Here is a 14,853-nt window from a genome sequence, read left to right on the forward strand (position 1 = left end):
CCTCTGTTCTACTCTCCCCCGGAAACAGACCTCCCAACACCCGAGGACTCATCAAAGAGTCCTTGGGGTTCTGATGGCTTCATAGTTTTCAATAGTCCTTTTTGCTTCTCTTCCACACCCTTCCGAAAGCACCCAGAGGGACCCACCTCTCCTCAGAGGTGACATTCTAAAGAGCTGATGCATCAGAATGGAAACCACAGCCAACCAGGACAAACAGCACTGGGCGGTGGTCCGAGTGGAGCACTGCGATGGGAGCCGAGGGCTGCTTGGGGTCCTCAGAAGCCAGGGTGGGCGTGGCCTGGGAACTGGGACAGCACGGTCCCCCCTTCCTGTGTTGCGACTGCAAACTGGGTTGCCTCCTCCTCTCCTCTGCTCCTGGGGCTTTACACTGTGACCTTTCCCACTTCTTGTCGTATCGCGGGCATCCAGGGGCGCCGGGAGGCAGTGAACTAGTTCTCTGGTGTTAGCCCGGAGACCCTCGTCCGTTCTCCCAAAAATCCCTTGTGGAGTCTTACTAAGTGTCAAGCCTGTGACAGGCTCGAAGGTGAGCAGTGACCCCGGGAAATCCCCAGCGGCGTACAGGTGCAGCCCTGTGCATTCTGTCGGCCTCGGGAGGGCTGCAGCGGGGGGAGCTGACCCATCTGAGAAGGCCAGGGAAGGCTTCCTGGGGGAAGCACCAATCTAGGGGAGATACGAATGCTGCGTAATCACGGTCAAAGCGGAGATCCTGGAGGGGGTGTGGGTGGAGGGGCAGGGCGGGGAGGGCAGTCTTCTATCCCTACAGAGAAGGAAGGGGACAGCGGGGGCTGAGCCTCCCACCGAGACCGCTTCTCACTTTGCAGGCACGGCGGAGTGGACAGCTGGCTGAGGGTCGCCCCTCAGCCAGCTGGGATTCGGGACCAGGTGTGCAGAGTGCGTGAGGCGCCCTCCTGTCCTTTCCGCCTTCCCTGCGCCCCCCAGGGTGCCCGGGAGCCTCCCTAGCCTCACGCCCCGTACCCACAGGTGGCGGAGACCTCGGCCTCGGAGACCTTCTGTGTTTATATTTGCATCTGCCTCCCCATCGGTGTTTTATAACCCGTGACCTCGTGTTCCTGTTCTGTTTGCATTTATCTGTGGTCAAAAGTAAAGCAGCAGCTTTTTGCAGGCAAAGGCTTATTTGCTCTGCGCTCTGCGGTGCTAAGGACAGGTGATGCTCAATGTTAATGCATCTTCAGCCCCGGGTGGTCGAAAGCACTGCTTCTTAAAGTCCCAACGGTCCCCGATGACGGGGGCTGTGCCTGTGTTGATGGGGCTCTTTGCCATTTCTCTTACTTTAAATAGAACACTCATCTGGTCACAGAATTCGTAAAGCTTGTCCTAAGATCACTGGTCTGCCCGTGGGTGTGGTCTCTCCACCCACACGGGCAACGGAGAAGCGGCCAGCCCCCCCTTCTTCCTGCAGTCCGTGCACAGTACCAGGGACTCCGTGGGTACACGTGCACTGGCTGATTAAGGACAGATCACGGACTAGTCACTGCTCCTCTCCGACCCCCTCCCTCGGGAAGGGGGAAGCAGGATTTCTGCATGTGCCCACGAGAGCATTATACTTCTGGAGACTAAGCAATCTGGGCTTCCTTTGCTACATTATGCAAAACCTCCTTTGAATTCTCAAAAAAATCCTGACGAGTGCTTGTCCAGTGATGCTGGAAACCGACAGGAATTTAAAATGGCAACAACATCTCTGCCCACAGCACTGTTTATCACGTATCTGTGGGCCTCGTACGGGAAGTATGTCTTCCACTTCCACAGAGACCACACGGGAACAGAGCACACGCGGCCTCCCGGGGACAGAGAGGCTCATGGCTCAGCCGTCCTCGGCTACGATCGCTTCCCGTAACTGACACCGACGTCCGCCGATGAGCGCGCACCGCGTCTACCAGCCGCCGGCCGTCTTACTTCCGTCAGCCCGTCTCCCGGACGCTGGCTTATGCCTTCAGACTTGCGTCTCACTAGCCCCCATCTTGTTCTCTTCTCAGAACTTTAGCACTGAGCTTCTGTCTTTAGCAGAGCACGGTCTCCCTTGGTGGTCTCGGGGGCCACGTGCACACGGGAGGGCCGGCGATAGCGGCCACCCACCTGCCGAGGGCAGCAGCGCGTCAACCCCAGGACCACAGGGCCCCGCGGTGATGACCAGGGGACACCCTTCCTTCCCCACACCTGGCTTTTTCACAGTAAAGGGGGTAGGACAGTTTCGACATCACACGCATACTGTCAGCTGCCCAGGGGAGATAGATATCAGCAAAGAGCTCACAACAGTGTCTGTCCTAGAAACCTCTATAAGGGACAGCCATTTTGGGGTTGGGATTGAATAAAATTTCTGGGGTCAAAAAATAACTTTTCTAAAACACGGCTCCTTAAATAGTACAGCCTATTGGTAGACAAACAGAAAAACACCCGGAACATCTGGACAAATCTTCACGTCAAGAATCCTCAGGCTTTCCCTCATCTAAGAGCCCGTCTTTGGGCTCAGGTCACCGTCCTAGACCTGCTGAGATTAGTTAGAGCCGAGAAAGTCCTGGGAAGATGGTGTGGACAAGGCCTCTGGAGCATCTGTCCCAGCATCTCTGGCTGATTCCATTTAGTGGGGCATCCCTTATGTTCGATGGAAAGGAAGATTTTTTTTTTAAAGATCTTTTTATTTGAGAGGGAGAGGGTGCTTGTGAGCAGGGGTAGCGGGAGAGGCAGAGCCCCAAGGAGACTCTGTGGAGCCCGACTCGGGCCTCCAACCCCCCGCACAGGAGAGCAGGACCCGAGCTGAAACCACGAGTCGGATGCTTAACAGAATGAGCCACCCCGGCGCCCCTGGAAAAGAACCTTTTTGCCACTTTTTTTCTTTATGAAAATATTTCACGTATCATTTCTCTCCTAGAGACCACCGTACCGGGAGCTCTCGCTTCTCCTGACAAATAATACGCCTGGAAATCAGTTCCGGCTGACTTTAACTGGGGGCGGGCGGGGTGCTGGAAAGCACTGGATTTAAATGAGGAATCTTCCTTTTTCGAAGGATTCTCCTCCTTCCCCCCAAACAAACACACGCAGGCACACACATGTGCACACAGGTCACTCTTCTCTGTGGACCAGACAAACATTTTTACCAAGAGCCAGCGCTCGGCTTCATGGCAAACACGATCTCTTCCAGTCTCGTGCTGGGTCGGGGTCGGGATTATGCTGCTAACAAATCAGCAGGACACAATCTGATGAACTACAGCCCATTATGGACTTGTCCGCATGAAGACGGTAAGTGCATCTGGGAACTCGAAATAATCACGAGATCGCTTTCACAGAAGACCTTTCTCTCCCGGGGTCCGAAACCGAGCCAAAGACAGCAGGGGCGCCCAAGAGCCAGGTGGCCTGGGTTAGCGTCCTGTTGTTGATGAAACGGGCATCTCGCCGTCGACGGCAAAGGGCACCTGACTCTGGAAATGAACATTTCCTGCGACCGAAAACCCTGTTTTCTGGCATCTGTGAGACGCTGGGGATGCAAAGGGGGAGCCAGGTGTCCTACTACCCACAGCACCAACGTCCTCGTCACCAGCAAGGGCTACACGCGCTGCTTTTCGCTGGGGGGTGGGGGCGGGGAGAACCCATGGTGGGTTCCCCTTTAAGGACATGTTGCTTTTATATTTTTTAGTTGACTTCGGTCACATGCATTTTTTGGCCTTTCTCTAATGCACACATATGGCTGGTTAATAAGCACATCAAAGGCTAGAACACCCTTTCCCATCTCTGCACCGAAACCGCTCCATGTGTCTCACGAACACAGCTGAGATAAACCGAGCTAAGCCAACTGGCGAAGGGAATCAGACCGGACACATGTGCTGCTGCAATGCCGTCCAGGAAAGCTGGGCGCCCGGGGCACCCGTCTTGGAGAAGCTGCTACGGGGCGGCCCAGCCGCCAGCTCTGGCCTTAGATCCCCGACGTGTTCATGTCTTAAACATGACATGTCTTAAAACCAGCTGCACGCTGAGTGCAGAGCCCAACGCGGGGCTCGATCCCACGACCCTGAGATCCTGACCTGAGCTGAAATCAGAGTCAGACACTCAACCGACAGCACCACCCAGGGCCCCTCATTTGTTAATGTTTGATGGGAAATGGAACGGGCCAGTTGGCCGAGCGCTCACAGTAACGAGTGGGCTGGTGAGACCATCATCAGAAGGTAACCGGGGAGCGGGACAGGGTGGGCGGACAGCGGGGAGCGGCCCCATACGGTGAGGACCGCGTGTCCTCTGGCCGGTGTGGGTGGACGTTGTCTGTCCTTCTGCCTCTCTGGGCTTCTCTGTTTGCCTTTCTGTTCACCAGGCTGTCTTCAGAAGGGCTCGGCACAACTGGCCAGATTCCATTTCCTGCGATATCCTCAGGACGGAGCGGTCGGCACGGTCAGGGTCCGCGGCCTGATGAGCGACGGCCGATGAGCACCGGGCAGCACCCGCGGAGACAAGGGCAGTCAGAGCCGCGGCATTTCCGGACTCTCGAAGGACGGCCTTTCTCCCTTGCCCGTGGGGTTCTTGGGGGGCAGTGGACGGTGGTCACTTTTAACCTCATGTGTGTTCAGCGCATGTAGATCTGAATTTAAGTGCAAATGTATCTGTGTGACCTCCGTCTTTCCGCGGCCCCGCGGTGACTCTGACAAGCCTCTTCAGCGGTTGCTCTGAGCCATGTCTTAGGAGCAGGGAGGAGAGGTCATCACGCGGGGACAGGTCGGCGGGGGAACCCAGCGCCGCGACCTCCCGCCGAGGTTCTGCAAGTTCACCTCCACCAAGGGGAACAGCTCTGCACTTTCTCGTGGGACAGAGACCCTCAGCGGCGACTTTCTACCAAGCACTTCGCTTCTTCCAAACCACTGAGAGCCCCTCCTCCAGGCTGCCCGCAGCTATCTTACAGCTGACAGGCCGTGGGGTCTGACAAGTGGGGACCGCACGCGGGGACTGGAGCAGGGCTTGCCTGAGACCACAGCGACACCAGAGTCCCTTCGGTATTTTCCCGTCGGCCTCTCAGAATGCTCGTACGGAATACGTAGTGATGCCTAATTTTAGTTTGATCAGGGTCAGTTATTTGCCTCAGATGTCTTTCATCTGCAGGAAACCACCACCGGTGTCAGCCACGACTGTGTGACTGACGTCAAACAGAATATACGCTGTGGCAGTGTTTCCCCATGTCGCTGTTCACGGACAAGATGCACAGACACCCCTGCTGGGCGGTGGCCCTGGGCAGTCACCCTTGGTCTTATCAAATAACGCCGGCCACTGGGTCACCCCAGCCTCACAGCTCCTCATGCCGTCCTCGCTATGAGCCATCTGTCACCCTCACGGGCAGGAGGAAGAAAGAGCCCACATCAGCCAGTGAGGAGACCCTCGGTCCACAATTTGGCTGGAAACCCCTTAGTCTGAAATGCAGTGGAAGGCGAGGCCACAGGGACAGCCGTACGCCGGGAGCAGGAGACCTGAGCCGAAGCCACGGCGGCGAGCCCTCGAGCATTTGCTTCAGCTGTGGGTCTCAGTCTTCCCATCTGTAGAGTGGGGATGCGGTCACTGTGAGCCCAAGATACGTGAGGACACTGCAGGTCCCAGTATCACACGTGTGATAAGGGCTCCCTGACGCGTGTCTACGCACTCGTGCACGCATTTGTTCCTTTGCTTCCTCATTCATGTGATGTGTATGCGAGACACAGGACATGTATGCGATCATGCATGCGAGACACAGGACAAGGGACCAGAAAGCGATTCGGGCCCGTGCTGGACTGCGAGGGGCGGGCTTTGTAACGACCCGCACAGAGGAATAAAGCAAGCGGCAGCAGAGGACTAGAACACAGGAAGTGTGACGAAGGGCTTCTCCCTGGAGCCAAGGGCGTGTCCTGAGAAGAACAGTCTGGAAGCAACGGGCCGGGGCCGTGGGAGGGAGCCCAGGAAGCTGCTGGCCTTTGGACGTTCTGGGGCCGGCAGCGGGGACTTACCATGGCCCTGGGACAGGAAGAGGCCTGGAGAATGAGCACGGAGGGCTGCCCTCGCGGGCGGGGGCTGGGGGCGACGTCCCAGGGGCCCGGGGGGGGGGGGGGGGGGGGGGGCCCGGGGGCGGGGGGGGGGGGGGGGGGGGGGCGAGACCCGGGCCTCCGGCAGGACGTTCGCAGGTAGCTCCAGTCTGGGCTGAGAAACTCTAGTTCTCATATCCCCGACTGCTAACGCTGGGCTGGGGATTTGGATTTTTGTATCCTTTAAGAGAGGCTTCCTTACAGTCCGCGTAGCCTGTTTATGTGGGGGGCCTGGGGGAGCATCTGTGAGCCGTGGCCCGGAAGCCGTTCCGAGACCCCACAGCATCAGCGGAGACGGGCATCAGGCCGTGACGCGACGACCCCGAGTCAGGAGGCTCCGAGGTGTGGTAAGTAACTGCGACGGGGTGTGCAAACTTGCGTTTACGAGAAAGGTGAGCGCCCTAAAGACTTCTGGTCCTCCCCTGCCAACCCCTCGGGTTTGGGCGTCTCCATCCATCTTGTTGCACGTAGAAAACAGAGAACGACCGGCTAGGGCTAAATTAAATTCCTGTCCAGACGGGCAAAAGCATTTACTTTGCAAGGCTTCTTCTCAGTCTGGGCACTCTGCCTGGGGCAGTATGTCGACCTGCTCCCGAGGGTCTGCTGGCTGAGCCGAGCCCTGGGGAGCTGGAAAGCCTCCCCGGACTGACTACTTGTGCCATCAGGCTCTGGCCCGGGCCCTGAGATCAGGCTTTCCGGGCAAGGAAGTGGCCCAGCGTACCATCCTCTGTACTGTGCACTGCTAACGGCTCCAGAAATACCCACGGGTCCAGTGTACGCTCTGGGTCGGTGGTGCTGGTCATCAGTCACTCTGGGGAGGGCCGGTGCTGCCCGCCTGGCTTCGTCACGGTGTCGCAGTCAAGATGTAACCTCAGAATGGACAGGAGAGTCCGAGGAAGCCCCCAGACGCTACCTTACGGCCTTGGCTAGCCTGGGGTGGGAGCCCCGGTCCGCAGCCCAGACACCAGGCTCTCTCGGCATGGAGGGGCCCGGACCCCACCTTTAAGCTGGGAGGCGGCAGGTACACCCAGCACGGGACCAAGTCACCTGGACTATATTGGATCTCAGCCTTCCAGGGGTCATCCTGGAAGAGAGACAGTGCTCCCTTCCCGGAAATCTGCCCAGGAAGGGAGGGATCTCAAGGGGCTGAAGCTGTCCTACGGCTCGGGAGGTTTATGCCCAGAAGGTTATACAACAAGCAGCCTCTTCAGGGGTTGTGCTCTGCCTCCCCGCTCCGATTCCCTACCGCGCCCATCATGTCCTTCCCAATGGACCTGTCATTTGGAGGATGCTCCGAGGACAGCTCCGAGGACTGTGGGGACCAGAAACACCAGTCAGGCTGGACGGCTAGCCCTTGTGCCCATAACCAGGCGGGGAGAGCTCGGGGACAAGAACCCAGGCAGGCAAATCTGATGAGTCACGTGGAGGGACGGGTGAGGACAGGCGCGAATTTAACAAGGCGGGGGGTGGGGTGCTAAACAGTCCAGCCACTTCACACAACAATTCAGCAATCTTTTCCTTGAGTTAAACATTCATTTCCTGTGCGAACCAGCAATTCTACTTGTAGGTATTTACTCATGAGAAATGAAAACATATCTCCGTATGTTATTCTGTATGCAAACATTCAGCCGTTTTATCCAAAAAAGCCCCGAGCTGGAAACAACTCACATGTCAAGCGGTGAATGCGTAAACAAATCACCGTGTGCCCGCACCGCAGACCGGCTCTCGGGGACAGGAAGTACGGCGCACAGCACAGGCCGCAATGTGGGGACCGCGGGAAGCGACCACGCTCACACGGAGGCCGCGCGTCTGGCACCATTGAGAAGACATTCCCGGGACGGCGAGACAAGAGGGATGGTGACCCGTCGCTGGTTGCCAGGGACAACGCTGGGGGACGGAGGAGGGGCACGACAGGTTTTCTGTCTCAGGGTGGACGTGCTCCCGTGACGAGACTGTTAGTCAGAACCTCCTGGAAACGGAGGCTGTAAACCGTGAGTTATTCTAGGCAAGTTAGGCAGCAGCAAGCCAGGGATGACACACACGTGACTGACATATGACTGTCCCTCCAGGAGCCGGGCCACCTGCCGTCAGCCTGCGCCCCGCCTGCTGCCCTCCAGGGCCTCCTTCCTGCTCAAGGACACCGTCAGACTCCACTGAAGCCAGCGTCACCAGTGCACACAGGCGGGGGCCCCGTGTCCACCCCGTAGGGACTGACGGAGCACAGACAACAGAGGGGGACACAGGAAAGAGAGCAAGGGAAGGAGACAGTGCGGGATCCACGTGGCCTTTCCACCACCTGGCCCGTGGCTGGCGCAGCGTGGGCAGCTCTTTCGGCGGCAGGAGAGGGTGCCCAGGACACGCGGCCAACATCCCGCAGACCCAGCCCTGCAGGGCCGCTTGTGCTGTGCACTGGGGCGCTTCTCCTCGGGGACTCTGTGAGCAGGAAGGGAACCCCAGGGCTGTGGCCTGCTCCTTGGGGGACGGCCTCTCATGCCCCAGGGAAAGGGGGCCACAGACACGCCTCTGACTTCTTGACTCTGACCTGACAAAATCCACGGATCCAAATCGGCGGTGTCCCCGCTGACCCCACTAGGGGGAGCCCACAGCAAGCTCCTGCGCGGGGCCGCCTGGACGCTGGCAGGACCTCCATCCCCAGGCCCCCAGACCAGGGAGGAGCCAGACGTCAGACAGCAGGGTCTGTCTCGTTTCCATACAGCGGAGCCTCAGCTGAATGTCCGCCCCCGTTCATCTGAGACCGACCGCTCCCTCTCCAAGTCTGGGGAAGCTTGAGTCACTTGTTTGCAGGCAGAGATGGGTTTTTGTCAGTTCCCACGACACTTGGTGTTGACAGCAAGGGAAGGAGGGGCGGGCCCAGGGGACCCCAGACCCAAACTGAGATCACAGCTTCAGAGACTCTCATTTCCTTGCTTTGGGGTGCGGGCCTGGCCTGCGCCTTCTCCCCAGTCAGCGCTGCATAATGAGTTTCCCGCAGCTGTCAGCCAGGATCCGAGGAAAGCCGCCTAGGACGGGCCTGACTGAAGGGCCTGTGAAGTTCGGGACGAAGGAGGAGCTGGTGCGCGTTGTCACCGGTTCTTCAGACGGGCTCGCGGGCAGCAAATGATTCGGGGGGAAAGCACGATGGAAACCGGCCCCTTTTGCCTGTGGCTGACGGCTTTTCTGCCGGCTGACCCAGTGGGGCATTTGAGACCTTCCCCGCAGGGGAGAGAGCGGGGTCTGCGGGCTCCCCTTCTGCAAGGTCATGCTGTCCCTGGGCACCAGTCCCCGCTGGGTGCAGACGCGGTCAAGCCCCTGCAGAGACACCCTGCTCTCTGAGGCCTCGGGATGAGGGAGAGGAACGGGTCAGGCAACAGGTGCACATTGAAAACATTTCCAAACATTCCATTCAGAAAAGAATACATAACGCCAACCGGGGTCTAGCCGTCTGCCGTGAGAAATGGGAAGACCCTCACACAGGAGGTGCGGCCGTTGCAGAAGGACGTTGAGGGGGGGTGTGGCCGCCGGCCGTGAAAGGTCAGAGGACATGGACACCAGCCACCCAGGGAGCAGGGAGGCTCCGGCACACACGCGGGGGTGGGGACGCCCAGGACCACACCCGGCCCACGGGCAGCGCCATCGCACGCGCCGCTGATGTGGTCGTTCACAAGGACGGGGCTGGCCAGTACGAGGCATCACACGCCTCTCCCCGCCCTCCCCCTGCTGCTGCACCGACCCCCACATTCTATCCCACGGGCCCCAGGCGTAGCTGTGGACTACACGTACACGCAGCTCCAGGAAGCCCTTACGCTTGATCAGAGTTGACACCGATGCTGACATTTATTGTGTGTCCAAATGCAGGGAAAGGGGGTTAGTGAGACTCGGCCACACTCTGGAAGATCTTGGTTCCTCCACAAATAGGGCCTGGACCGCTTTCCATACACGGAAGCAGGCACTTCAAGTACCACCTCATTATTCTACAGGATTTCCTATAACCTCTTCATGAACCCTATGAGTCAGGCATTTTATTTCCATTATATATATGGAGCAATTGTGCCTGGAGAAGCAAAGTAACTCTCCCATGATTACACACGTCAAGGGGCTGCCTGGGAATTTATTCCCAGATCTACTTGGCTCTAAAGGCATGTTCTCTGGAAGATGCTTGCTAAGGATCGTATTCTGGAGAGGAAGGAAGAAGGGAGGGCCGGGGAGGCCGACCTAGCGGAGCCCGCGGAGCTGTCCATGGTTCGGACACCGCGCGCCTGTCAGTGACACTGGGATTCTCTCCCCTCGGTGCCACATACCAAAGCGATATTTTAAGGACATCCCTTTGTTCTACATTTTGGCTTCACATTAGAACATTAAACTAACAATCCTATTTATGCAAATTCTGGTAGCTGGCTGGGCAGAGCCAGCGTGTGTCTACCTGGGAAGGGTCAGCCGCGGGGCCCCTGGGATCCCTGAGAAAAAAGGCCAGGGGGGAAATGCAGTAAGCTGAGACTTTCCATCAATGCCCTCGTGAACTCACTACTTTGAATCTTCTCATGCACCAGGCTCAGCTCACAAGAGGACACAGGCTGCCTCCAAGATTTAATTAGAGGGACATGGAATAAATACGGGAAATCTGTCTTCATTTTCCAGGAGGACGCCAACCACCCGTAATCAGTCTAAGTGTGGTTTCTACGCAGTGGGCTCTGCCCATTCCAAGCCTTCCTGACTCCCCAACAGGCCTCCTAATTGAATCCATGCTCCAAACCTTCCTTCCCTTCTGTACATACACGTGAAACTCTCTCAGGCCTGCCGTGTTCAACACAACTGCACTAAAGGATCCCCATGTTCTTGCTGTAAAGACTCACTACACGAGGCGGGGTTTAGGTTCCCCACACTGCAGGCCTATCCTAACCCCCACCCAACCTTGTCTCTACCCACGCAGACCCCATGTGAACACCTGTGCTGCTGCCTGGCATAGAACCCTACTGGTTCCAGAAGACGCTAGCTCGTCGCAAAGGTCGAATCTGTTTAATGATCCTCTCAACCTGAGACATCTGCTCGCTGTCTCCATCTACTAAAAATAACGGGTTCAACTCACCAGAATCGGCTGCGGCCAGATCTCCTTTATGAGACCTGACGCCCACAACCTTCTCTTCTGTATTCAGTGTTTAAGTTATTCACTTGGGCCACTTGCTGTGTATTATGACAGAGTCTGTGTCCTTTCTTTTCAACAGAATTTTGAACTTCTTAAGGATGGCAACCATGGTTTTGTTACTCATGGAGCATTTCAATAAAAACTCCTGGACTTATACCTTCTTGTTTGCTTCTACTGGAGTCAAAACAAGAACACCTTAAACATTAATTGTGGTTGGTCTGATTTAAGTGATATAAAAAAGAAGGCACTGAGCATTGGGAATTATAGACATTTGAGGCTACAGACATTTCTTTTAAGAGAGACATTAAAACATCACATGGACATTACAATTACCCAAGTGTTGTAGAACAAGCCTTAGCTTTTATTCTTATAGAATAAAATTCATGCCTTTCCTGTAACAGAAGGGATTTCATCTGGTAGAAAGTCAAATAATATTTAATCATGAGACTATAAATATATATGGGTATATCCTACAATATTGAGAAATAACATCCCCAAATGTTCACTAGAAGCAAAGTTCTCTGCCATGCATTTTGCATATATCACTCCACTTCATTCTTATAAGATGCCCCTGAGGGGAGCGCCAGCATTGTCCTCTTTTTAAAAACATGGAAACTGAGGTCTGCAGAAGTACCACAATGGTCAAGGTCAGCAGCAGGCGGAGAGTTCAGATTCAGGTCGATGTGGCCACAGAGGTGACATTCTTACCTCCTGCCTCATGCTGTTGGCAAGATGCCGGGTGCTAAGCATATGTTATCAGCCCAGATGTCTCGCTTCTGAATCAATGGAACGTTCCTCTGTACCCTAGACTTAACGTGAGAGGGTCATTCTGCGCAGAAGGACCTATGTCACAGTTTACAGTTTTTGCAGATACAGAACGCAACTTCTTAAGTCGATAAGAATCCCAAAGGAGTGCAATTTTTGTATAAATATGGGTGGTGACTGAAAAACACCAGTAAATAAGCTAGCTAATTTAGGGCAATGATATTTATCAAAGTTGCCCTGGCATATAAGAAAAATACCTTCCAATGTTTCTTTGTGTCTGTTTTAGTATTATTTTGTTTGCTAAATCCCATATTGCCAAAGCCACCCAGTTAAGAGATATGCCGGGTTTTCCTTAAAATTGATTTATGTTATAAAAGGAATAATTTTCACCAGTCCATATGCTTTTCAGTATGATCCTGATGAGAAATTGTAATCATACAGATATATATATATATATATTTTTTAAAAAGCCCTCAAGCCCAAGAAAAAAGTTAATTCCAGAAAAATGTCAGGTCAGGAAAACCTCCAGAAGCAGCCGAGCATACAAAAATAGTTCTGTAAAAACACATGATGGGTTCTTAATAGAAAATGTTTAGCTGGCTATAATCTCTATCTCAGAAGATGGTTTTATGTTGCTGAATTTCTGATATAAAAACTTAGTGAAATGTTTTATAGTAAGAATGACTAGCTTTAAATCTGGCTTAGCAAACAGATCTGTGTGAAAGATACGTGTCTTTTAAGAATATGCTTCTTGAACATTTAGTTTGTGGAAGTGAAACAGATTCTGCCTTCAGTTTTAGATCTTTGCACACATGACAACTCTGCTGTCTTGGGATTCTCATTATGAGCCGAGCCGGTGTGCACACAAGGACCGGGCTCAGTTCCCCCGGCAGACCAAGGGCCAAACCCTGAAGGAGGAAGTGAGCTCACGGGACGGGGGCTCCTCTCCTGGCTTGTGAACCACACAGGGAAAAAGGCATCCCTTCTTCGAGTTCTTCTGCCACCGGCAAAAACGCAGGGAACCAGATTTAGAGGGCACTGAAAAATTAATTTGAGCTTTCTCCGTGACTGGCTGGAAAGCCTGAAGCCAAGACAAAACTCTAGTTATAAATGAGGGCTAATCCTATCCTGCAGACCGCATGGCCTCGGGCTCACGGTGGAGTCTTTGGGGGAGAAGTCAGGACAGAGAAGTGAGATCTTGGGAGAAAGGTACAGATCTGTGTCTTTGGAAGCACCAAGCGAAGCTCTTTGTTTTTTGTATGGTAAATAATGCAAATCCTGATAAATTAACCAGATTAATTTTTGTTTTAAAAACACTGTTGTGCCTTCCTCTCCACCCTGGATCTATGTGGAGCACAAGCCTCGGATGGTGGGCCGCGCCCTTCTCCCGCTCTCCGTGGAGGAGGAGCACCCGTTCGGGTGACCCCCGGAGAAGTCGCAGAAGCTGCAGAACCATGAGGCTTCAAGGCTCATTAATACAAATTAGATGTTGACAACAAATGAAATGAATGGACTCATTTTCCATAAACGATCACTACAAAGAGGGAGAGGTTGGGGTGGCTGAGCGATGCCAACCGAGATCCTGGAGATCCTGTGTCAGCTCACAGGGTGGTGGGAAGGCCACGGACCTTCTCATCCACTGGGGTTTTTCCCAGTAAAGGACACAAGTCGTCTGCTACGTCTTTCGATCGTGTAAGGGTCCTTAGAAAACAAATAAATTCACACGACTAAAACTCTGATCTTTACAGCTGTAACGTAGCTCAAGGGGATGCCTGGAAGGCATGGGGCTCGGGTCAGCCAGGCTGTGCACGAGCTGGGAGCTGTGGGGCAGCCTGCCTTAGAGCTCCCACTGGGAATGGGGGTGGGAGTGCTTTTCCTGCGGCTGCTGTGCTGGGGTGAAGGCACTCGAAAGTCAATCTACGAATGGTGGCGATTACCATCACTGATGATTTTAAAAACACCGAAGGCAGCCGGTTACATGTTGACGTTCTCTGTGGGGAGTTCATCACCGTCAACACGGAAACCAAGTCTCGTCCTCCGCTTTGCCGCTGGTTTGGGTCAGCTTGTCCAAATCTTCTACTTCTAAGCTCTGACTGATGCAGTGTGTTAACACAATGTGTTCGGCATAAAGCGCTTCTACAGTTCTGAGTTTTACAAACTGATGGAAGACGGAACGAACCATCCATCATCTATAATACGTTCAATCTTCCGACACCAGGTACATAAATCTCAAGGTATAATCATACTCCTGCCTGCCGTGAGCTCTGAAGATGCAGATCTGCTTCAGAAAACCGTGGAAAAATTCCTCCTCAGTGGAGAACCCCTGAGTTTCTATTTAAAATAGGATTTAAATGAAAAATTCCTAAGGATGCTTAATTTTTACCCGCGATTCACCCTCAGGGTCTTTGAACTTGGTTTGTCTACTCGTCTCACAGAAGCTGTTGGTCTCACGCTGCCGCCCGTCTACACACATCTCCCCTTTCTCTGAAGGCCAGATGAACTTGTTTTCTCCATGTTTGCTTTCCAAAGAGGTGCCCATGCTCTACTTACACTTAGTAGAAAGCAGACGACTGCAGTTGGCACATCGGTGTTGCTGGTTCATGCTCTCCCACGAAACAATACTTTTTAGCAATTCCTGCTGCTTGTTTACATTCCGGAAATCGAGGAAACCTCCCTCAACGTTCACAGGCAACACTGACACCGGCGGGACCAATGCTCAGTTTCTCTGACCGTTTCCCGAGCCCCTCACCTTTCCCAAGGTTCCTGAAAGAACCCCGGGGGGTGGAGGAGAGCACGAGACCCAGAGCAAGAAGGCGACAGGAGCAGGAGGGGAGAGGAGGAGGCAGAAGGGGAGGGTGACCGGGGAGGGGTGACCGGGGAGGG

General features: G+C 54.5%; 1 protein-coding gene across 4 annotated transcripts in view; it reads right to left on the bottom strand.

The window, feature by feature from the left end:
• The window catches only part of DPP6 (dipeptidyl peptidase like 6), an 857,378-nt gene that overhangs the window by 156,035 nt on the left and 686,490 nt on the right, over window positions 1-14,853 (bottom strand). The window lies entirely within an intron of this gene.

The sequence above is a fragment of the Mustela nigripes genome, chromosome 4, assembly GCF_022355385.1.
Source record: "Mustela nigripes isolate SB6536 chromosome 4, MUSNIG.SB6536, whole genome shotgun sequence".
Classification (NCBI taxonomy): domain Eukaryota; kingdom Metazoa; phylum Chordata; class Mammalia; order Carnivora; family Mustelidae; genus Mustela; species Mustela nigripes.